Source organism: Acromyrmex echinatior, chromosome 11, assembly GCF_024713525.1.
Source record: "Acromyrmex echinatior isolate Ae372 chromosome 11, ASM2471352v2, whole genome shotgun sequence".
NCBI classification, from domain to species: Eukaryota; Metazoa; Arthropoda; class Insecta; order Hymenoptera; family Formicidae; genus Acromyrmex; species Acromyrmex echinatior.
In genome coordinates, this window is record NC_141862.1 from 3042405 (window position 1) to 3065733 (window position 23329).

The 23329-nt window shown below is 37.0% G+C and overlaps 1 protein-coding gene and 1 long non-coding RNA gene across 3 annotated transcripts in view; one reads left to right on the top strand and one right to left on the bottom strand.

Annotated features, from left to right (window-relative positions):
• LOC147908038 (odorant receptor 94b-like) overlaps positions 1-23329 on the bottom strand; it is a 259915-nt gene that overhangs the window by 33985 nt on the left and 202601 nt on the right. The gene's annotated exons all lie outside the window — the stretch shown is intronic.
• Positions 6960-9584, top strand: LOC147908040 (uncharacterized). Its single transcript, XR_015546693.1, has 3 exons — positions 6960-7798; positions 7880-8336; positions 8481-9584. It is a non-coding gene; the product is annotated as an uncharacterized LOC147908040 (long non-coding RNA).

Here is a 23329-nt window from a genome sequence, read left to right on the forward strand (position 1 = left end):
GGAAGTATTTTTTGCATCTTTAAAAAATAAAGGTATTTTAGAAAAAGTTCTAGATATAACAATGGATAATGCTCCAATATTACATTCATTGTAGAATTCGAAAAGCTTATAAAAAATATTTCACTAGATTTTAATCGTGAGTATCAACATTTTCGCTGTATTGCGCACATTATAAATTTAGTTTCTGTGCAGGATTCTTTAAAAAAGTTACTTATCAAAGAAATTTCCGAAAATGAAATTAATAATGACGAAGATTATCCGATAAAACAATCTGTTCTTAAATTAATAAGCATTTTTATTAAAACTGAAAAGATCAGAACAACTTCGTAACAAATTAAAGAGTAGTTGTGTTATAAAAAACACCGCGTACTTATCGCCAATAATTAATATAGTAATGCGTTGGAATTCAACATTCGACATGATCGAATGTGGATTATCATCCCAGCTTTGAATGCACTTTGTAGCACTAGTGATGTTTTGAACACACAGCGTTTTCTGTTAATTGATGATGACTGATATTTATTAACACAAATTAATTTATTTTTAAAAAATTTCAAATTAGTTTCCTCTTCTAAAAGGAGACAAGTATGATATAACATTGCCGTAGTAGCATTTAATATGCTACTAGATAAAATAGAAAATACAATACAATTATTAAACGACAAAGAAAATAGATATAAAATTGATGAAAATTTGCTTTTAGCATTTCAAACAACAAAAAATAAATTAATTAAAATATTATAACAAGACTAACTGGATTTATTTTGTTGTATTACTGATAGATTCTAGACATAAGTTAGAAACATTCAAATTGATTAATTGGGGTAAAGAGCTGCTTTGTTAATCATTAGAAAAATTCAAAGAAATTTATAAAGAACATTACTCTGAATCGTGTTTTAATAAAGATAAATCTTCCAATTTAAACAATACCACTTATAATTTCGATATACTATTGATATAAATTCATTGCATGAAAATAATTCTAATAACGATAAAGAAATTGATGAATATCAAAGTTCTAAAAGAGTAAATAAAGATGAGGATATTTTAGAATAGTGGTTTAAGCAAACACATGTCTTCTTTTGTTTGTCGAAAATGGCAAGAGACTTCTTAAGTATTTGCGGAACATCCGTTCCATCAAAAAGATTATTCTCTATAGCAGGATTAATTATAACAAAATATAGAAATAGATTATGTGAGGAATCAGCGAGATCCATACTTTGTTTAAAGTCATGGATCACATATTCAATATCTAAAATCTTTTTCGGCGAATAATAATTGGCGCAATAAAGTGTTTGAATAATAATGAGATTCGTGTGTTATTGGATTTACAATTAGTATTATATTAGATATAGTTTAATGTGATCTAGGGTTAGAAATATTGAACATTTGGTATTACTAATCATGTTTGTATTATTTGTTTAAGAAAACAAAGAACATTAGAATAATTTCGGTATATACGAATATACGATATACGAGTGCTCAAAGAAATAACTCGAATTCTCCTTCTTTTGCATCTTATTACGCATTTTTGCATCTTGCACTCCTTTCTAATGAGTGCAGAACACCTAAAAATGTCTTAATCAGAAACGAATAATATTAACGAAATAACATAAATGAAAATATAGAACAATTTTTTATAAAAACATATTTTGCATATATAATGTATATTATTTTGCATATATTTCTTCATTAGATGTTCGAGATACAGCCAACATGTACAGTTTGTTATATTTGGCGTTCGTGCGACATGCGGATCGAAAGCTTTTAGAAGGATCCCAAGCGTCCTTAGAGATTTCCAAAACATAAACTCGGCCATCACCTTGTCGATAAACAATAAGTCGAAAAACAATAAGCTAAGCCGCACGTCGCACGTACGCAGATCTCAACCGCTATAACGGCGAACCAACTCGGATCGGTCGCGGTGCACGCGCGATCGCGTGATGCAAAACGCGTAATATGCGTTTATCCCAATCAAGAATCCAGATTTAATGGGCGCGCATGGCAATAGCGTGTCGTTTGGCCGTTACGCTCGAAATTGCCAATCGCCGCCCGAAACAGAGGGTCACCTCAAAATTTTCAATTTTGTAAAAATCTCATAGGCGAATGCAAAGGGAAGCCTTTGTTCTTAAAAGAGCATAAAAGGCAAAACTGAGAAGCAATGACTCTTATTTTTCGCTGTCCTCGAGTCAATGCTTCGCTATCAGTGCAATCGCCTAACAGATGCTCCGCCGCCAGAAAACCGCCGCGTTTGATTCGCAATTGATAATTCGCGCGAAGCGAAATTCAGCTAAAATGTCGTATCACTCAAATTTTTCTCGCCAGCGCTCTTGCTCTAACTCGCTCTCGAACATTAGGGATCCATAATATTTGAGATTTCGAGAATCTTGTCTTGTCTCGTCCCGAATTTCAAGACGAGATCGAGACAAGATTTGCGCGGAAAGTTTAAAGACAAGAGATTTTAGGCTCGAAATTCTTGAAAATCTCGAGTCTCGAAGAATTGTAGAAATTATATACAATAGGATTTATGTCGCAGAAGTCAGAAAAAAATAGAAGGAGTGTGTCAAATAAAACTACTCAGTTAAATCGATTTGTCAATGTAATAATAGCTCAATCATATGTCACATAAAATGATATACTCGCATTTCGTTAATGTTATTTGTTTCTGATTAAGTACATTTTTAGGTGTTCTACACTCGTTAGAAAGAAGTACAAGAGGTGTGATAAGATGCAAAAGAAGGAAAATTCGAGTTATTTCTTTGAGCACTTTATTTTACACGATAATTCACACTTTTATCCGCAGCGATCGATGCAATGTACAAAATTGTTGAGGCGCGAGATGCGAGGTTCTAATTACAAATACTATTGCGAGAGGCCGGAATGACTGATTTGGCAGTTTTATAAGTGCCGACCTTCTGGGAAGATCTAGACTTTTCTAACACCGGATATGTCGTCATTACGATATTTCGAGAAGATTAGCATCATTAGATCTGCGAGATTGCAATCACTGCCGTTCCAATTTGAATTGTCTGGGAATACCGTTGGCAGAGTGTTCCAGGAGCTGTAGCTTCTGTTACGCCGAATTGACGCTCGCGCTCGCTGCACTTAGAGCACTGGAACGCTCCTAATTCGCGAGAGAATGGGCGCTCCATCTTACGGTTCCTTAAACATGGTTTTTATTATTTTACTTATACATATATTGATACAATAAATTAATGTAATTAACACATTTAATTTGAAAATTTATATTGTATTTTATACTTATAATATTACAAAAAATAAAGTTATGCAAAAAATATTTTAAATTATAATTTTTAAAATAAAATATTTTGAGAATTATAATTTGTAATAAGTTATTACAAATGGTGCTCATATAAATAGAACCTTGTAGAATTGAAAAATAAACTTTGGTGGCACAAACAAATTTTTTATGCAAGTTTTTTTAATTATACTGTACAACTTAACATTTTCTTAAAATAATTTCTTAATCATTACGCAATTTTTTTAACTGAAGCGTAATGATTTGAAATGACTAATACATTTTTACGTTTTTTTAACTAAAAATTAATATTTATTGTTGCTGCACCAGTATATATTAACATTACCCGAGGTGAAGTACGGAAAGGTTACGCGGACAGAATTATATCTCACATGCGTGTGTGTGTGTACATTTGCATTTTCGTTAGCCTAAAACGCACGCACGCATATCGTATACGTATTCGCATTAACACATATGTGCTAAAATCGGTGTAGCTATCCTACTACTTAATCCCGATTTATCCATATTTATTTATATATATATTTTATCATACATTTTATCTCCTCTGCTCCAATATGAATATCATCCTCTCCAATATAATATGTAATAATATGTATGTAAAGACGCGCTATAATGGAGAAGAACAAACGAATAAGCCATCTATAGAGAAACATTTTTTTCAAACAAATATAAATGAAATACGGTTGAACGTATGAATCCATCTTTCGATGCCGTCACACGAACCGATTTTAAATCTTATCCCTCCCTCCCAATTTATTCATCACTCGGAAGAATTACAGGGAGAATCTTCAGACCTAAAATTTGACGGATAATAAACATGTAAGTCGGTAATATACTTACATCTCTTTTAAGATACAAAATCAACTATAACACACGTGCCTAGAGTACTCATATAAATTTGAGATCTTATTTCCATTTTACTAAACGTTTTTACTGAAATGTAACTCTGATGCTCTATTTGGTATTTTGAATACCAAGTATTAGTACATATTAACACATTGCGGAAACCAAGTTCCCGATTACGAATTAAATGGATAACAATTACGATTAGCTATTTTACACAGGTTCACTTTTCGCAAAAAATTCTCGCGGATATTTATATGATCATTGCCGGTCAATGACATCAAAAATGCAAAGATCAAATTTTATAACAAAAGATTTTTAGAGACATCCGATAATGACATTAATGTAATTTGACACCGCAAATCACAATATCAGCAATTTCCAAGTTTCAATATGACCTTGTCAGCGTAATAAAAAAATTTTTTCAGACATTTAACATGTTTCGCAATGACAATAATTAATGTATGATAGAAATAATATATGATATGATATAATTGAGATGCGATAACGTTGCCAAATAGTTCAATATCGGCTAATATACAGCTGCTTTATTCGTATAATTTAAGAGTTTCTCTAGAATAATGATCATCAATATAATTGATGATAATACCTGCAAAAATGCAACATTTACAATTTCATCAAAGTATAGCTGCTTTGTTAGCGTAATGCGTTTGTTCAAGATACAGCTAACACAAACAGTTTTTGCAGATTTAGCGTACGTGCGGATCGGAAGCTTCTAGAAAGATTTTAAGCGTCTTTAGAGATTTCCAAAATATAAATAGCCATCACCTCGTCAATAAAGTCGAAAAACATGAGGTAAGCATGTCGTACGTATACAGATCTCAATCGCTATAACGATAAACTAACTCAGATCGATCGCAACACACGTGCGCTTGCATGACGCAAAACGCGTAATATGCGTACATTCCAATCAAGATTCCAGATTTAGCGGGCGCTCATGGCAATAGCATACTGCTTGGCCATCGCGTTCGAAATTGCCAATCGCTGCCCGAAACAGAGGGTCACCTCAAATTTTTCAATTTTGCGAGAATCTCATAGGCGAATGCAAGGAGAAGCTTTTGTTCTTCAAAGAGGATAAAAGGCAAAATCGAGAAGCAATTCTTCTTCTTTTTCTTCGCTGTTCTCGATTAGAATCAACGTTTCGCTACAAGTGTAACCGCCTAGGAGACGCTCCACCGCCAGAAAACCGCCGCGTTCGATCCGCGATAGAGAATTCGCGTAAATCGAAAGCTTTAGCTGAAACGTATTACTCAAAATTTTCTCGCTATCATTCTCGCTCTAACTCGCTCTCGAACAGTGTTATTGCACGCAGTGGTCTGAGCCAGTGTTCAAACAGGTTCGCGCGAGTCAACAACAAATACATGCTGTCATAGAATCCATCGAAACCGTCATCATACTTGATGTACTATGTCGTCAACAATCTATACGCTGTGTCAACTATTGCCTTACGCCGATTTTCAATGGGTCGACGACGTACAAAATTGAATTTGACTTTATGACCATCGCGTTAGATTCGGCAATAGGCTATATTCTCGAGATGGAATTCCCGCAACATCTTCATGAAGCGCATACTGATCTATCATTATGTCCGACTCGCGAGAAACCACTCAGCAAGCGCTATGACAAGCTCCTCGCAACATTATGCGATAAACGTGTCATACATTATTGTAACCTGCAGCAGTGTACTCATCACGGTCTTCGTATCACAAAGGTTTATCATATATTGCAATTCGCGCAATCTCCATGCTATGCAATTATATAGAACTAAACATAAAATTTAGAACTTTAACCAAAAATGATTTTGAAAAAAATTTATATAAACTTATGAATAACGCGATATTTGGCAAAATCATGGATAACATGCGCGATCGCGTCGATGTAAAGTTATTAACGAAATGGGAAATAGTGTTGAGGCAATGATCGCAAAACCAAATTTCCATAGTCGTAGTGTCTTTTCGGAGAATCTGATCGCCACAGAACTACGTAAACTCAAAGAAGTTTGATCAATATATGTAGGTATGTGTATCTTCAACATATCCAAGACGTTTGTATGAATTTCACCACGAGTACATCAATGTTTTACGAAAAATGTAAAATTATGTATATCGATGATAGCCTCATATACAGGGTGGCCGATTTATCTGAAGACATTGAAATATCTCGAGAACTATACATAAGATAAAAAAATGTGTGCAACGAAAGTTGCTCGATACGAAGGGGGGAATCCAATGATACCAAACTCGGCCCCCACCGCTCCCCGGAAGCGGGGTGGGGGTAGGGGACATAAGAAACTTAAATAGGAACCCCAATTTTTTATTGCAGATTTGGATTCTCCAGGAAAAAGTACGCCAAGTTGACCTACGAACTTTAACATTTTCGTTCACAGGTGGCGCTGTAATCGATAAAAATCCAAATTTATCAGAAGACATTGAAATAACTCGAGAACTATGCATGGGACAAAAAAAAGGTGGCTAATGAAACTTGTTCGCTTTAAAAGCTGCCTTCGAATGAAAGCAAACTTGCCCCCCCCCTCCTAATGGTGGGAGGGAGGGCATAAAGAACTTAAATAGGAAGCTTCTTGATTTGATATTATTGTTGTAATGTTTCATACGTGTAGCAATAATGGAAAGTATCGGGGAAAAAAATCATGGAGTTCATTACAAATTTATCAAAAAATACATTTTGCGTTACTCGGGAACAACGACGTGGCCGTAGTATTTTTCTGTTCCCTTCGGGGTGCTAAATTAGCGTGAGTCCCCTTGCCTCTCACGTTTCGGGGTACTAGATTAGCGTGAGTCCCCTTGCCTCTCACAAATCGGGATGCTTGCTTTATGTTCACTTAATGGAATAAGTGTTCGAAATTTCGACCTTCCACTTCAATACATTTGTTGACTCTTTCTTCAAATGATGACTTTACACAGGACAGTATCATATCTGCGGGAATTTCTGCGCAAGCATTTCTTATGCGTTCTACCACGTTTTCGCGAGTTGTTGGCACTTGTTCATATACCTTACCTTTTAGGTAACCCCACAGGAAGAAATCCGGCGATGTTAAGTCAGGTGACCTAGCAGGCCAATTAATTGGGCCACCTCTACCAATCCACCGACCATTGTAATCACGGTCTAGTATTTCCTTGGCTGCTGCTGAGAAATGTGCTGGGCAACCGTCATGCTGAAACCACATTGTCCTAACATTGTCGAACGTCCAAGGCAACATCCTCAAGTAGTAATGGTAGTTCCTGTTCCAGGAAATTTCGATATTTCATTCCATTCAAATTACCTTCAATAAAGTAAGGACCAATTAGTTGATTCCTATGATTCCACACCAAACGTTCACCGACCAAGGACGTTGATGATTTACTTGTCGTAACCAGTGGGGATTTTCTACACTCCAATAATGTATGTTATGTCTGTTAACGCCACCATGGTTCGTGAATGTAGATTCTGAAAATAATACATTAAGAAAGAAACTGCGGTTCGCTTGCATTTTTTGAAGTGCCCATTCACAAAACACCACTCGATTACGAAAATCATCGCCATGAAGTTCTTGATGCAGTGATATGTGATATGGATGATACTTATGATGGTGCAATATTCTCTGAATGCTATCTCTGAAAATGCCGGAATCGCGATGTAATTGCCGAGTGCTTGCATGTGGGTTTTGTTGAACAGCTGCTAACACAGCTATTTCAGTAGCTTCTCCTGTAACCGTTAACCTTCGTTTTCTTTTTTTAGTTTGGACGCTGCCATCTGAGTGAAAGGCATTCACAACTTTGTAAAAAAAAGAACGTGAGCGAACATTGTCTGGAAAACGCTCAGCATACAAGGCAACAGCATCGTCAACATTCCTCCTACATTCACCATAAATGAGAATCATTTCGATGTTTTCCTGAACCGTAGCAGAATTCATTTTTTACTTGTAATTCTGTTCAAGGAATGAAGGGTACACAATAAAAACTAGTCAAGTAAAGTGAAAGCTTTGATTCTGAAAGAAAAGTGACCTCCGACCGAACTGTACCTTTATGACAGACTTGAAAAACAGTCAACAATCCAGTTGAATATGCAAGAGGATATTTTTTCGCTGCAAGAGTAAAATCAGCGACAAGTATCTCTACTGTGGAACAAACTACGAATTCGCCGTTGAGGGATATTTCCGTTCAAATTTGCGAAATTCTACGATATCTCGAAAACGGTAAGGGATACGCAAAATCTGACAAAACTTTCGGGGTTATCGAAAGGGGAGTTGAACTCCACGTGATTAATAGCAGACCTACACGCACATTTACAAAATTTACAAAAATTACAATTTTTATACTTTCTTCTATTTTTATTACAGAACCTAATCACAGCAACATCTCACAGTGGTCGGAAAGAAAAAATTTCGGACATTGGCTTTCTCTCGGTGAACTCTCAATCAATTTTAATGAAGTTTTGTTTCAAGTACTCGTAAATATCTACTATGACTAGTAATACCGTTCGAGCCCGTCTCGTCTCGTCTCGTGTCGACGTGTCTCGCCTCGGAAAAAGCCGCGTCGAGAATTCTCGTCTGGGATGAGCACGAGACGAGACGTGGCACGTACAGTATCGTGTCGTTCTCGTCTCGTCTCGAAAGTCTCGACCACCACAGTGATGTAAACATTAATTTTTTCGGTCATAAGTCCCAACAGCCCTCAATTCGGGAAAACAAGCGTCCGGGCGAAGGGAGTCAGGACCCCTAGCGCCTGGAGGCCAGGCATCGGACGCTGGACATCAGAACTCCGTTAGTTTTACTCGGATTGACTTCAAATTTGGACACAATATTCTTGAGATGTTGGGCATTAATAAAAAAGAAAATGATCAAAAAAAAGTTGTGAGAGGCAAGGGGCTCACATAAAACAAGCACCCCCATTTGTGAGAGGCAAGGGGACTCACGCTAATTTAGCACCCCGAAGGGAACAGAAAAATACTACGGCCACGTCGTTGTTCCCGAGTAACGCAAAATGTATTCTTTGATAAATTTGTAATGAACTCCATGATTTTTTTCCCCGATACTTTCCATTATTGCTACACGTATGAAACATTACAATAATATCAAATCAAGAAGCTTCCTATTTAAGTTCTTTATGCCCCTCCCCCCACCATGAGGGGGGGGGGCAAGTTTGCTTTCATTCGAAGGCAGCTTTTAAAGCGAACAAGTTTCATTAGCCACCTTTTTTTTGTCCCATGCATAATTCTCGAGTTATTTCAATGTCTTCTGATAAATTTGGATTTTTATCGATTACAGCGCCACCTGTGAACGAAAATGTTAAAGTTCGTAGGTCAACTTGGCGTACTTTTTCCTGGAGAATCCAAATCTGCAATAAAAAATTGGGGTTCCTATTTAAGTTTCTTATGTCCCCTACCCCCACCCCGCTTCCGGGGAGCGGTGGGGGCCGAGTTTGGTATCATTGGATTCCCCCCTTCGTATCGAGCAACTTTCGTTGCACACATTTTTTTATCTTATGTATAGTTCTCCAGATATTTCAATGTCTTCAGATAAATCGGCCACCCTGTATTATGTACAATATGACAATGTTTACGATATCATGAAACGCGATATAAGTAGAATGATGGAAGCAATTACGGGTTTGCAAGATAGAATGAGCAGGATGGAAATTACAATTTACCATCGTAAAAATTTCCGATTGGCGTATCCCGATGATAGAACGCTCAACGTCACGTACGGACGGACGCAAAATGACATACGGGAAGCAAGAAATCAATCCGTGGGATATTTAAGAATAAAAGATGTATGGAGTTTGATACTGGAAATAGACGAACATTCGCGTCAGAGGATGTAGGAATTCATAAGCGCTAGTATCTATGCGATGAAAAAGATCAATTTCGTGGAAAAATCAGTCTTGTTAGAAGAGATATTAAACACGAAATTGAAAGGAAAACTCCTATTAAACTTCCAAATTAGAAGCATGACAGACTTTGAACAATTATGACGAGAGATAGAAGCTAATTACTTGGGAAAACATGGAATGTTACACTTACAATTAGAGTTTAATGCTTTTAAACAAAAGCCAGGCGAAAGCGCTCATACATATGAACGACGCGTGGATACTTTAGCTATAGATCTATACGAATCATTGATCGAGAAACGAGAAAATACAAGTAAGCAGAAGCGAACAATTAGAAACAATTCAGGATCAAGCTTTATTAAATTTCGAGCTGGGGACTGCGCGACAATATTAAATTAATAGTATGGTCACAAAAATCTTCAAAAAGAAGCCTGCAAGAAGCTATCAATGCAGCAAACGCGGAAGATCGCATAAAAGGGCCTTTCCCACGAGCGAATAATAACGATCGTAATAAATATGAGCAAAGCCAAAACTCAAAAAACTCGAGTGTACAGTGCAGCAAATGCGGAAAAGTAGATAATTACTGACGAGACTGTCGGTCAAGCCATCACGCTAATAGATTCTCATTTTCCCGAGCCGATAAAGTATAAAATCATCGAGAAATTTTGTACGTATTGCAAAACAGCAGGACATAAAAAAAACGAGTGCTACTCATTGAACGGACAGCCCGAAAAGGAGCCGAAACAACATGCGAAACGAAACATCGATAGTAAGACGAAGCGTGTAAACACTATTGTTTAGATAAGATGAAATAAGCGACAAAGCGAAAGCGAAGAATCGTCGTACGCTAGCAGGGAAGAAAAAAAGAGAAAAGGGGGACGCAAAAAACGCGAGCCGCTAGTGAGCATCGAATTACGCAAGTGACCGGAAAATACCGATGTGAATACCAACAATCTTAGACTTATAATACTAGCGATCAAAGAAATGAAGAAGGGTCGAATAAATCTATTATTAGACAGGCTATACTTACTTTAATTAAAATAGGAAACTTGAAGGTTATTCATACGGGGAAGGCCAATGACTCCCACCAGTGTGACAGGTCATCAAGTAAAATAAATTGGAAAAGTAAGAGCAACGGTGCGGTTAGGTGACAAGGAAATATGATATGCCATGCATGTCGTGAGATATGATTTTCCTGTCGACTACGAAGGAATCCTCGAAATAGATTTTCTACTAAAGTACAAATTTAAAAGCGATCAGAAAAACTATTTGCAAATTGACGGGATAACTTTGAAACTTCACTCGAAAAAACAGAAAAATAACGCTGACTCTCCGCATTGATAATGTGTGTGATCACAAATAAAAATCGTGGGAATAGTTAAATCAGAGGAAACTAGACAGAAATATTTATTGAAAATTGTCTAGTAACACCTGACGAATATACGTGCTCAATAAGCATGTTAAATATTACGAGAGAAAACATCGAAATAATTACGCCACTCGTAACAATAGACGAGTTGCGGGCGAATGACCGAGAAAACGTACACACACTACAAAAAACAGGTAATAAAAGCGGTACACTAATCCTACTGCGGCACGAGCGTGTACGAATACAGATAAGAACTAAGCATCTAAATAAAGAAGAAAAGAAAACCATTGAGCAAATATGCAAAGACTTCAACATTTTCCATTTAGAAGGATATATATATATATATATAACGCACACAACAGCGATAGCGCATGAAATTAATACGCGCACTAATAATGCATCAGTAAATGTGTGATTATATCAGTTGCCAGAAGTATATAAGGAAGAAGTGAATCAACAAATAAGGAAAATGCTACAAGATGATATTTCATCCTAGCGCAAGTCAGTGAAACACGTCACTACAGTTTCAAAAAAGAGCGACGCTTCAGGAAAGCAACAACTCAGAGTAGTAATAGATTTCAGGAGACTTAACGAATTAGCCATAGCCTCATTTCCTCTACCAAACATAATCGACATTTTTAGACCAGTTAGGAAACGTCAAATATTTCTCTAAATTGGATTTAGTATCGGGATATTATCAAATTCCTTTGGAGTAAGGAACACAAAAATAAAACTGAACTGAAACTAAAAATAAACTTCTCTATCTCACGGACATTATAACCGAATTCGGGTTAAATTCATAATATGCCCGTGCGAGGTAGAAAAGGCAGTTTTATTTTTGTGTTTTTTATATTTTTGGTTATATGGATTAAGAAATGCACTCGCGACATTTCAAAGACTGATGAACAATATTAGCGGGAATACAAAGGTTGAGATGCCTCGTGAACTCAGATGATAATTATTTATGGACTAAGCCTAGAGGAACATAATAAGCGTCTTGTCGAGGTAATGCAACGATTACGTAAATACAATTTGAAACTACAACCTAACAAGTGCGAGTTCCTACGAAAGGAAGTAATATATCTCGGACATATAATAACTGAAGAAGATCCATATCCGAGATACGTCCAGATCAGAATAAATTAAGCGCTGTGCGAAAAAAAGAAAAAAATTTTTCCTATGCCATAAAAAATTAAGGACATATAATCGTTTATCGGATTAGCCAGAATACTACCAGAAACTCATCACAAATTTCTCAAAAATTGCGAAGTCTCTAACAAGTTTGATTAAAAAAAGAGCTATATTCGACTAGAAAAGGGAATAACAGAATGCATTCGAATTATTAAAACTGAAGTTTACAACAGCTATTGTTATCCAGATATCTATATTGTTATCCAGATTTCACTCAAGAATTTCTGATAACCGCTGACGTGTCAGACCTTGCAATTAGAACCATATTATCACAAGGCCGTAGGTCAAGACCGTCCGATTGCTTACGTGAGTCGAATACTAAAGTCGAATAAAATTATAACACTACAGAGAAAGAATTATTAGCGATAAGTTGGCAAATATTTTCGGTACCTTATTTATACGGTACGACCTTTCGTAACAGATCACAGGCCATTAATCTTTTTAATGTAAATGATCTAGGCTAAATGATCCATTGAGATTAATGCGCTGGAGATTGAAATTAGAAGAGTATGATTATAAGATCATACATAAAGTTGATAAAAGTAATACCAACGTCGATGCTCTGAATCGAAATCCAATTCGGAACGACGAACACGTACACAACGTTCAGTCAAAGGAATGGAAAAATGACAACAAAGAATACAAGGAAGACACCACGAAGGAGTACACGGAAGAAGAGAAATAACAAATATTATATGAATATCATGATGAACAGAGGGGGAAGGACAAAAAGAATAAGATTGCTACATGACTGGCGTGGCATCACTAAGGATGTCGAAAACTATTAGGTGTTGGAATTAATTCGTAGCGTTTTTTAATGAAAGAATGTTATTTATTTCACATGAGCATTAAAAAATACATTAATGAAAGTACTTCCCATCACTTGTAAAACGCTACGAATTAATTCCAACACCTAATATATTAGTAAATACAAATTTTTCAGAAAAATAAATTTAGATTCTTCAAAAGACGAAAATACCTATTAACGGATACACCCGAAAAATCTCCGAAAAGTATGCTCTTGAGATAGTAGGACCACTGTTGATTACGATCGCTGGGAATAAATATACCTCTTGACTATTCAAGATAACCTTACAAAATTCAGCAAAGTGATACCGGTAGAGAATCAAAACCAAAACATTTGTTATAAACATAATAATGAAGCATGGAATATCCGAAAAAATCTTTATGGATCAAGGCACTAATTTTACGAATTTTAAGTATATAAAAATGTGTGTAAACTTCTAAAGATTAAGAAAATATAGATAACGGCGTATCATTCCAAGAGTAACATTAGGGGAGGGACATTAGACATTCATATCAAACTCTCACGGAATATTTACGACATTATGTAAACGACGAACAAATGGTTACGGGACAAATGGTTACTCTACGCTTCACATATAATATTGCATAGGACACACACACACTGTCATAGGATCGCCTATCGAACTTATATATGGCCATCAAGCAATAATACCAACCGCTCTATTACAATATCCGAAACCGACTTACGCATACGATGATTACATGCGAGAGTTGAGAGAAAGACTTTGCACGATGAATCAGGTGGTGAGAGAGAACAAGTCAAAATTCAGGCCAAGAGACAATACGATTCAAAAAAGAAGGAAGTGGGCGACATGGTTCTATTCTATGACGAAACGATAAGAAGAAGCCGAATCGAAGCAGCTAGAAATGGATAGGTCCCTATACAGTAATAGAAAAATAAAATAACGTGAATTACACGATAAAAATAGGACGAAAACTAATACGCGTACACACGAATCGATTGAAGTTTATCGAGCATTAAGCGGATAGTTAGAGCGGAAAATAAACAAATTAGTAATAAACGTAATAAAACAAGTTAGTTAGGGAAGGGAAACCATAAGGCACTTACTTTAGAGCCGGGAGAGTGGGGGAGACGTAATCCAGGATAAGCCATGATTTGTTTGCTTGTCGTTAGTATCACTGTCGTTGCTAATCATTGACGCTTTTCGATGAGCCAAAATGATGCTGCATCTTTATATAAAGTTGTACAAAAAGGGTGTACTTATGAACGTAGAGTGGTAGTACCTCCTTCCCGCCCCGTTAGGGTGCACACATGCATCTGGAAGTGACAAGGGGCGCGCCAGTTCCGCACTAACCGAGGTCGGGCACATGATTCTCATTCTTGCAGGTTGCGTGCAACTTATATAACTATAACTAGTAACTGCGTAGGCATCAATCGCAAGTAGAGGGAACAAAAAATTGGTTGCACCTTAGGCACCGCATATTCAAGTTTCACTTAAAAAAAAAAAACTTTCGGTTACAATAGCAATAGCAATGCTTTTAATTAAGGGAGCTCTGAATAAAATTAAGACGCAAAGTAACAGTATGGGAAGATAAGGATTCATCGAAGAGCAATATGAACGCCTATCTTACAGGATATTACTTGTATGGAGTTATACGGATGGAACGGACTTGAATTCACCAGCATACCGCTCTGTCATATGCCCGGCATATATTTCGAAAAAATTGGGTTGATGAATCAGGCAGAATCGGAATGGAAACTCGTAATTAAATTAGATGTTACTGCCTTTAGGATTTGATTTAAGCAGTTGGAAGAATATTTAAAAATTAAAAAATACGGAAAAGTAATGTAAAAAGGTCATCGCCGCAACGAATATGTGCGAATATAGTGCGTATATTAGAAAATGAAAATATCCAACTTACCGCATCACTTGCAGTTAAGAACATTATACAACTCCAATACAAATAAAAAAACATTTTACGTATTCACGTGACCGACACGCGTTTCAGATTGATACCATACTCTTTGAACAGGATCAACAGATTTGCATTGTCGCGAATAAGGTACTTTGGTATCTTTGCGTACGTCTGACAGAGATAGGAAGCAGTCGACGTTCGTGTATTGTCCCATTGTCCGAAAGTACTCTTTTATCGCGTCCTGTTTGTCGCACATCATCAAAGATAAAGATAAAATTCGGAAGCGCCTCGCTCAGTAGAATGACGTCGCTGTTATTGGAGAATATAAAATAGCCAATTTCTTCAATTGGTGCTGACAAATTCGCCAGGTATTGATATTTCGACTGTTGCAGCGATTTCGAGTATACGTTCTTGAATCGTACGCTGTTAGAACTTTCCAACAAACTTCTCAGTATGTTCGTCTTGCAATTTGATGCAAGATGATGATATTCGTCCGCAATTTGATAGTCCACAGACGATAGCACGTTGCCATGCTTGCGCGTGTCTTTATCGATTTGCACTTTCGCTGTCGAGATTCATCGCTTTGATCCGTGACTGACACATGAACCGCATATTTCTTTTTTCCACAAAATACTGAAAACGATCGCGAGCGGGCCTATTTATAGAGTCGGGATCATTCCCGTAATAGAGCGAAATCATTCAGTAATCAAAATGTTTATCGTCATGTCGGACGATCTGCATAGTTTATCTTCAAAAAAGCTGGAATATTGTATTGCTGCGAGAGTTTGAAAATTGCATAGATTTGTGAGACAGACTATCCGAGCATATATGAGCAGATTCAGAGGTATAGTGATACTGTCGATGTCTGAAGCATTACAATTTGCCGACTCATCAAACGCATATCGATGGCACGGCATTCATTAGATGAATTAATGCTGCGTGTCGCGATCATGACATAGCATATTTGCACAGCAACGATCTCGCTGAACGACTATGTGACTGACATATATTCGCCGAAAAGGCGCGGAAACGCGTTAGATTCGATCGCAAGTGATTCGACTCTCAGAGAGAGAACCGCAGTCACAGTCGTTTAGATAGCTATGAAGGTGGAAACAAAGATTGGTATGAGCTTTAAAACAAAGAAGAAAAGCAAGAGGATTTTTCTGATAGCGAAACACGGCGTCATACCGTTCTACCGCCGCTGGGCATTCTCGGGTTATTGATCGGCAAGACGATAGGAGTCGCCAAGGCCATAAACGATAGCAAAGCGGCGCAGCATCAGCTGCAAAAACTGCAATGTTATAATCGCGTCATGGATGGCAGCGGCATTATTTCGCTCCCTACAAGCGCGCACAAGGTGTCGCGCATAGAAAAAAAAACGCCGATGAAACATTAAAAATGAGAGGAATAACTACCAACGTGCAACAACTGGAATAACTTGCAAACCGTATCCGTATTCCATATTTTCCATTCCGTATTTTAAAGTCTTCTTTATGCGTACTACATTACTGATCGAAATGACAGCGTTATTGTAAATCTAGGCAATGCCAAAGGACCTTGTATGCTTTGGATGGCATATGCGAAAAGAGAGAATCCCATCGTGTACTTTGACAGTTTCGGCAATTTTCGACCGCCAAAGGAACGTGAATGATATCTGGCAAACAATGTAATCGAGTACAATCGCGCGCCTTATTAGCATTACAATCACAATTGTAGGCAACTTTCTACGGTTTCTGCGGTCGGATAAGCAATTTAAAAACCGACATTGCACCGTTTAACTCAATGCTCGTTAAAACATGTCATTTATGCTGATTGATAAGAATAATCCTTGCCGTGAGCTATTTTCCAGCGATAGATTTGGGCGATGGCGATTACGAGTCTGACGGACTCTGAAACGTACTATATTTTAGCCAATGTAAATTCGAGAAACAATAAGTTTTACTATGACAACGAGAAAATTGTCATTTCCGAAGGATCCTAAACTGCGCGATATAGAGCGATACCTTAAGTGAGAAATTTATGTTCTCGCAACGCGAAGAGGAAGGAAAATGAAGAGTTCCCGCTGGTGTTTCGCGTCAACAACAATATAACGAGAAGCGAAATAAAATGCGCCTATTGGATAAATTTTCCAAACCTCTCAATATTGGCTACTGGAATTTTCGTCGAATCGCGTGCTGGAGCCACAACAGCGGCACGAGTCATGCGTACCAATAAATATTCGTATCGAGTGCAACGTGACCACGTACCTATGTACAGCAACGGGTGCATTCATACGATACACGAATTTTCACCGAGCGTATCGTCAGGATATAAGATATCGGAAAGGCCGGCGCAGATCATTTATCTTCCGATCGTCGTACGGAGCATTACGGATCTGACGATTCGAGTGGTGAACTAAAATGATCGATTGCTCGATTTCCGCAGGAAGGAGATCACCATAAGGTTGCACGTACGACAGCGCCAACGTGAGATGTTTGTATTGAACGAACGTCGAAACAGACGAGAAATACACCTATTAAGAGAGACTACACTTCAAAAAAAAAATTCACTATATCTAACATTGCATTTTTAAAATCGTTGAGTTTTATAGTACGAAATGGTTGATATCTTGAATATTACCGATGAGCCGATCATTGACGACATCGTCAAGATTGAGACTCACATGTACAATCCGTACACTACATTTGGATAGCGACGACATACGGATACCCATACAGCAGCAGGATTTGTACACGTTGCTATGTAACAGTTTTCTCTACGTCAAAAGAAAATTGATGGTAAAGAAGAAAAACTATCAGATGTCAATGCTTAGAAATAATTGCGTGACATTCATGTTTGATGAAATTCGATATGAACTCAACAGTGTGGAAAATGACCGCAACGGAAACGTTGAAATTACTATCAAGAATTACGTGTCGATGACGTAAGACAAAGATTTGATTGCGCTGAACGCTGGATGAAACTCTAGATCTGACATAGAGGAACACTTTAATTTTTTGCATGCTACTCAACATGCTGTTGGGTTTTTGCGAAGATTATAAACGCGTGGTCATCAACGAATTGATTTTGATACGAGCGATTATACGAGTGATTATAATTGCTTGATGATCTTGTGACGGACCCAAAGGTTGAATTATTCTAAGTTCAGTGGTGGATGCCTCATGTTGCGTTAAACAAGATCAATAAATTATCAATTCTACAAGCATTGGAAAGTGGTTGTTATCTGAGCATGAGTTTTCGCTCGTGGGATCCGTACGAGTAACTTTGTTGCAGACCGAAAAAATATCATGTCACAAGATTTATCGTGTTCGATGATTGTAATTTGAATAATATGAAACTTTATCTAAATTCGACGTTTTATTCGTATCACGATTTTGGCAAAGAGAAACGCCGTCCCGTTTAATATGTAAACGCGTTTTCATATATTAAAGAATTGATTGCTTCGAAACGCTACTCATCGTGTTTGCATTTAGCATGAAAGGATCTTTTGCGATCATTGATTGCTCGCGACAAAACAAATCCATCAAGAGCGCCATTGGATATACGCATATAATTTGGTTGCAAAGAGAATGTGCCCGCATATGTGCGAATACAACCATCTATTGTCTCGTCTTACACGATCATGTAATCGAATACTATCCGTTGTCCAACGTAGTGCGAAAGATTATGTAAATTGCAACGTCAGTAAATATCTAGAGCAATTTTTCAAGACTGCACCTCACCCCGGTTTCTTTCATATAAAAGAAATCGGGGTGAGGTGCAGTTTTGAAAAATTGCTCGTCATGGCCATACTAACGTTTATGGATCTGCAAGGATTCGTCATCGAAAAAATATTTATTGTCAAAAAAGTAGTAATGCTGAGAAGGGAACCATTCTCATACACTACATCCTATGTTTTGACATTTTTTCTAAGAGATTTGATAAATCTTGCACTTCCAGGTTGAGTGCTTCTTACTATGAATTGCTGTGGGACGGGATGGTCCCGTACATCATGATGAGGCTCTAATTACCGAAACCTTGATAAAAGAGAATGAAGCTCTCATATATATCAAGGGACACGAAAAACCAGAATGGCTAGCTGATATGCTCAACAGTAATAATGTCATTGTCGAAATTCTGGATTCATATTACAAAGATATAGAATTGATAATCTAGATGATTGTAATATTATACGATGTAGAAGATACGCAAAGAATTGTGCTTTACAAAATATATTTAAGGTATTTAACTGATAGTCAAGACACCAAGAAGAATTGTAAGATTTTTTAAATAAATGTATGTTATCTTATATTAATATGTTTAATTCTATTACATGTAGACATTTAAATAATTATAGCAGATAGATGTTGAAATGAACCGATAGCTGTTTATAATGGACCGATAGCTGTTCGATAACTATTTGATGGCGGTTCGATAGCTGTTTACAATAGATCGATAGCTATTCGATAGCCGTTTAATGATCATTCGATTACCGTTCGATATGTTTAATTGCGCTTCAATGCAAAGAGCTGCAACAAATAAAAATGCTGAGGTGGTGGAATCTTTCGAGTGCGACGTCTTCTCATATACTTTCTGGCTGAGGCATACGCTTTTTCTCGAGGCACCTTTACCGCTGATATATATTAATTACGATGATCTAATTATAACTGATGATCTTATTTATAACTAATAAAATGCTAAAGTTATTCATGGCATCGATCGAACACGTAATATACTTTTTGGCTGAGGTATAAACTTTTGTGGCACTATATTTGAACTGAAGATTTTTTTTCAAAATGATGTGCTGTCACGTACATTTTTACTATAAATTCTCGCACAGCCTCCACTATTAGTTTGCTTGACGAGCTTGTCGGTCAATCTGATTAGTGAATAACATTTTGAATAATAGCGAATATTCTTAACATGATCCGTGTGCAAATGGGATGAATGCACATGCGCTTATTAACAAAAAACTGAGGTCTTATTCAAGTGGTTGAAGATCTTGCAAAAAGCTTCTATAATCGAAGTACTTGGCGACCTTCAGCTAAATTTGGATATCAGTGGTGACAATCCGTTGTTGGAACAAATGTAAATATAATATTTTATTTTCAATCCAATAATTAACAGTGTAAGCTATTACTATTAACCTTTCACGCTCACATTGGAGTCTTGGTCTGTGGGATCCCACGAAAGTTTGGTTCATTTTTAGATGACGTTTCTAAGTTTAAATTCAAATTTAGAATAACATAAAAATTATTCACATTTGCATTACAAATCAATTAATCAAAATGTTGGGAGTAATCATCATGGCCCATTATGACATTTTACTGATGTGTCATTGTTAAAGAATAATTGTAAGATGATACACTTGAATTAAATGAGAAAATACTGGTACCGAAAATTATATATATATATATATATATATATTAGGTGTACAACTTTGCTTCCGCCATTTTTTTCCGAAATTCGAGACTTTATTGAAAAAACTGATTACATACATTTATGATTCAAAGTATTGTCCATCGCTGGCCACTACTTTCTCCCATCTTTCGGGCAGCATACGAATCCCGCGTTGAAAAAACTGGTCATCTTTTGAGGCGATCCACGAATCGATCCAATTTTTTACTTCTTCATAAGACTGGAAGTGCTGGTCAGCCAGGTCGTGTGCCATTGATCGAAACAAGTGATAGTCAGAGGGAACAACATCTGGAGAATACGGCGGGTGAAGTGGGACTTCCCATTTCAACGTTTCCAAATATGTCTTGACCACTTTCGCAACATGGGGTCGAGTATTGTCATGCTGCAAAATCACTTTATCGTGTCTCTCGTTGTATTGCGGCCGTTTGTCTTTCAATGCTCGGCTCAAACGCATCAATTGCGTTCGATACTGATCGCCTGTGATTGTTCAGTCGATTTTAACTCATAATACACTACGTCGAGCTGGTACCATCAAATACAGAGCATGACCTTGGAGCCGTGAATATTCGATTTGATCGACGTGGAAGCATGGCCGGGAACTCCCCATGATTTTCTGCGCTTGGGATTATCGTAATGAACCCATTTTTCGTCCTCAGTCACAATGCGATGCAGAAAGCCCTTCTGTCTTTGCCTTTCAAGCAGCTATTCACAAGCAAACAAACGCCGTTCAACATCTCTCGGCTTCAACTCGTACTGCACCCAATTTCCTTGCTTCTGAATCATTCCCATGGTTTTGAGACGTTTTGAAATGGCTGGTTGAGTCACTCCTAATGATCGTGCCAAATTCTTTTTGATTTTGACAAGAGTCTTAATCAAGTAATGCCTTCAATTCTGCATCTTCGAAAACCTTCTCTCTTCCACCGCTATGCTGGTCTTCGACGTGAAAATCACCGTTCTTGAAGCGTTGAAACCACTTACGACACGTTCTTTCACTAATAGCGGCTTCACCATAAATATTTGAGAACATTCGATGAGCCTCAGTCGCAGATTTTTTCATATTGAAGCAGAAAATTAAAACTTCCCGCAAATGACAAGAATTTAGCTCGTAAACTGACATTTTCAATCGAGAATAACTTTATGATGCAGACACAAATCGATTAATATTTCTATCGGGTTATGTTGACAGATGCCCAAGTTTATTGTGTGACGGCTATGGTCTATTTATTTCGATCATCACTTACCGCTAAAGCTATCTATACGAAAAAGGTATAAGCAAAGTTATACATCTAATACAAATATATACAAATATATATGTAAAATAAATATATATATATATATATATATATATATATATATATAGATTAACTTAGTATTTATTTTGTTTTTTCCAACCTTCTTTCAACCTCAGCAGTATTAGGTTACATCGCGCACGATCATATCATACCGTATCATACCGCGCTTTTACTACGCGTTCGAATCTGCGATAGAATAAAAATCTTTATTTAATTACGAAAAGGATCCATATCAGAGAGGAATAGTAAGTTATTGGGGAAATACAGTAAATATAAGTAATAAATATCCTATAAATAAAAATAAAAATATCTCAGCTTTCACAATTATTCCTTCCTTCTTTTCATTCTTCTTTCCCCCTTATTTCTGTGGTATCGCATTATGCGTGACATTACGCGCGATAAATCGCGTTTATTACATAATGCATTCGCACTCTTTGAATCATTAAAATAAAACAAAATTAAATATAATATAATATAATATATTATAACATAATAAATAAATAAATAAAATATTCCGCATGCTAAAAGAATAAAACGACAATGTATAAGAGAAAAAATGATAAGTATACATGGTTAGTATAGCGTATGGCGGCAGCAGAGGCGGACCGCGCCCGACAGCCACTGACCCCGCGTGATGTCACCGCGACACGGACGTAATTTCTCCGCACACCTCGCGTCCATTGACATCATCCTTGTCCCCGCATTCTCCTCCTTCCCTCAACGTCAACCTTCACGATGTCACTTCTTGTAATGCCATCCCCCTCGCTTTGTGGAGTCATAATCTTGTGACATCATCTACCTCCCTCTTTCCCTGTGACGTCATTCTCCTCGCCTAGTGACGTCAACCCCTCCCCGCGCCGGGTACTCCCTCGCCCCTCACTACCCTTCCTCGGAGCACCCGAATTAGAATCCCCCTATCTTTATTACTAATTATTATTATTTTTTACAAAAATGTTGCTGAAAATATAATATATTTTTTAATGCATACGAACCTATCATAGAAATATATTCTATTCTTTGATGTTGTAATTTGCAATTTCACAACGCAACACAAATCTTTGATCCATGCAAAATGCCTTGTATTATCATCGCATGGATTTTACACGTACAAAAGATTGACGTGTTTGCCTCTCTTTCGATCGATGAGCCGTAATGAAAGAATTTCTTTTTGCTTCTCGATGGTGTACATTGCTGGAGATGTTGAGACTTTTAAATCTTTTAATTTGATGACTCAATGTCATTGAAAGCTGGATGCTTCTGAAATTTAGCACTATAGAATAATGCGAGTATGATGACTCTGGATTTATACATATGACTTTCAGCCGAGTGTAGAGCTATCACCAACCATGCGAAACATGCGTTACCTAAAGATTGAATGTTGATTACCGCCTTCTTCATTTTAATT